Source organism: Podarcis pityusensis, assembly GCF_964106645.2.
Source record: "Podarcis pityusensis genome assembly, chromosome: 3".
Classification (NCBI taxonomy): Eukaryota; Metazoa; Chordata; class Lepidosauria; order Squamata; family Lacertidae; genus Podarcis; species Podarcis pityusensis.
In genome coordinates, this window is record NC_138026.1 from 106,827,143 (window position 1) to 106,830,777 (window position 3,635).

The window sequence follows — 3,635 nt, forward strand, 5'->3', positions numbered from 1 at the left end:
CCAGCAGAACTTATAAAAAGTACAGATTTTAAATCTGAGTGTGCAAAATTTCCCCAAATCCCCCGCAGCAGATGTTGTACATGTGCAAAGTGTGTGTAGTTCTTCAGGCCTCTTGTTTAACATAATCAACTTTCATTGTGTTAAATGTGCTGTGTTTTTAAGCACTGAAAATGTTTGTTTTGATTAGAATTACTTTGTGCTTACCCAAAACATCCATTATGCAGTTCATAGAATCATAGAATTTTAGAGTTGGAAGGGACCCTGAGGGTCATCTGGACCAACGCCCTGCAATGCCCAATGTGGGGCTCAAACTCACAAACCCTGACATTAAGAGTTTCACGCTTTTACCAACTGAGCTATCCACAAGAAGTGGCGAGCTTTTTCAGAAGTAAACTTCACTGCATATTTCAAAATCCATCCCAATGAGTTGCTAGAATATTCCCCTTAAAAAACTACTTTGTAGAATTTTAGTACCTCAATCAAGACTTTGGAAAGTCACAAAGTAGGAAAGGAAATAAACTTTTTGGGGTCCAATATTTGTGTATGCAGACTTCTGACTTACATAGAACTCTTCACCAGACGATCTAAAACATTATTTTTCAATATCTGTTTGTGTAGGAGTATAAACCCCATAGAGATGATGTTACATAACTGAACATCAGGAAGAATGGAGAGGTATCCAAGTACTGGTTATATAGAACTAAGTGGTTGACATACATTTCACCCAGACTTGGAAATAAAAATTTGTTCCTCTAGCAAATTGGCTATTAGAGGTTGATAGTAAACTGCCTTTTCACTCTCTGGTAGTAATGTGCCAACTGCAGTATAATAAATAAAGTGGGAGGGAAATCTTGAGAGCCTGTAAGCAGGAAGTTGATGCCCATGTTTTGACCTTGCCATGCTACAGAGTGGGATTTTTTTCATTTTGCCATGTCTTGCTGCTGCTTGCTGTCATACCCACACGCGCCTGTAAGTTGCTCAAATTTAACTCATGGGTTGGTTGGTTTTTTCCATTTTAAACTCTACCTTAGAATTTGAGTAGGTTTGCAAATTAGTCGTGTCTGCTACATTTAAAATTGACTGAGATCCAAATCGGCATGCACATACCTGGGCTTTTTTAACCATCACCCCTCATACCACTGTAGGCACTCCCTCCATTCCCTGAAAAGCCACTCTGTAGGGTGAGATGCAGAATTAGCACCTGTGCAGGGGTGCCTGGAGAATTTTTGGGTGTCTGTTTTTTTAAAAGAATAAGAAGAAGAGGGAAGTAGTCTCCTAAGAAATTCAAAAAAGGATTATTTTGTTCCACCATGACTCCAAATAAAAATTGGCCTCACTGCTATGAAAATGGTAGGTGGCACTTAGAGACTAACAACATCTATTGAAGGTTAGTAGTGTTCAGTGTAGATGGAGCTGTTTGGGGTGGTTTTCATTGTAGCTGGATAAGTTCCTGAATGGTTTTTGTTGGAACGTGTCAGCTTGTCTGAATGTTTTCTCGTCATTGTGTCTTGCCTGCTTGCTGTTCAGTGTACAAAAAAAATGCACAAATTAAATCCTTGCTATTCCCTACATTTTTGGTGGTTGAAAGGGAGGAGCTTGCTGTAATAGAAAACTGGTTTTTAATTAACAGTGGGGGAGGGGAGAAATAAACAAGGCAACCTCTTTGGATGTTTTCTCTCTGGTGCAAGAGGTAACTCACATACAGCTGCTGTAAATTGTGCTCTTAAACTGATCAGTGATCACTTCCATACTTATGAAGAGCTAAATAATTTTTCTCTGCTAATGAAAAGTAAATGCAGGCCTATTGCTGATGAAAGGTATTAAGCCAAAAGCACTTGGGTTTTTTGGGATGAATTTTCATGCCTTATTTGCCATTAATTTTGTTACTTTAAAACAAAAAACCTTAAAGTGCATATTTTTTTCTGTCAACTGTGAGCAAATTCCCCTTTTGCCTTTAACAGCAAAACAGTGCATTAAGCAGTCAGTTGCTGCAGAATTGCACATTGAGACCTTTGTAAAACAGTAATGTACCCAGGCGAAAGGGGGGGAAACTTGTGCCAGATGTGTATGCAACTTTCAGTAGCTGCCAAATGTGCCTTTTTAAAAAAAATGGGTTCTTTTTTTCTGAAACACGGTAGATTCTCTTGTTGGTCGCATTTCTTATTTGGCCGATTTAGAAACCAAACTTTCTGTTTCTCTATGTACAGGTTTGTGTTTTTGATGAATTCTAATAATTTGTATATTTAAAACGTATTGCCTTTTGTTTAATGGCATGGATACTTTGCTAAAATGGTTGAGAAGCTATGGCAGTCCAATCCAGCTGCGTTAAGGTTGAAGTGGTGATATCCTAAACCGGCAAATCTTATGGGCCTATGTGTGTACCTAATCATGTCTGTAGGTCAGCTTTGTATGCTATGTCTGCAATGGTATTCAGATTGCATTTAAAGTGAAAATTAATAGTGGCTGTTACTTTTTGGCATTCAAGAGATCTGTTCATAAAAAATAAATAAAAATGCCTTACATATCCTATAAGTGTTTATCCTTGTATATGTAAAAACTTAGGTCTGTGAGCCTGCTGCATTATTTTAATTTTGTTCTGTGTAGTGTTGTCCTATAAAGATCACCCACAGTTAAGAGTATCTGGGTACCACGCAAAGGTGCAGATGCACTCCTAACACAGAAAGCAAATAAATTTACCACTGCAGAATAATTAAGTGCGTAGGATGAGCTAAAGTTATACCATGCTATGCAAGTCTTGACAGTGTGGTTGCATTCTTCAGTAGTCTCGCTCCATCTGACCTCCAACTTTTTGCTAAACTGAGTATTTTGCTACGTTGCTGTTGCAGTAACTTTTTATACTTAAACAATTGAGATTAGATAGGTCTGCAGGAAGAATGGATTTCCCTGGACATTTAAGCAATTTCTGCCCGGACACTGTTTTGAACTGCCAAATCCCGGCAATGTCCGGGAAATTCCGGATGTATGGCAATTCTGGTACCGGTATTTATCTGAAATACGTGAATACTTAACAGTGTCTACATATGGAGATTCCTCCCACCACCACCCCAGTTATGATTTAGTCTCTTGTAGGCAACACAGCAGAAAAAAATTACTTGCAGTTGGTTTTAATAATAGTGGAAGGATAATCCTTTGTACATCCAGTCTCCTGAAATGGCCTGTTTGGTGTTGGACGTGTAAGAAAATACACCTTAGGAATAGCCATTTTCAAATATCTAAAGGGTTGTCACATGGAGGATGGAGCAAGCTTGTTTAGATGACCCTTGAGTCCCTTCCAACTCTACAATTCAATGAGAAAGCATAATTACCAGTTTATTGATTAATCTGGTACTTGTTACTGCTTTCCTTGGTCAGTTGCACACACTTATCTTCCTAAACATCTGCATGGGATATGAAGCCTTTGGACTGTTTCCAGTAGATACTTGTATACATGTAACATAGGAAATTGACAGAAGCTTTTCTTCTTCCCAACTGCTCTTAGACCTGGCTGTAAATCAGGAGTATAACCAAGAATATATAAATTGTAGCACGAGAAGCAACTTTTAGGCTCGCGTTGGGATGCTCAGCAGCGCTTGTTCAAGGTTCAGTATTTGTATTCTCAAGCAATACCCTTGGTC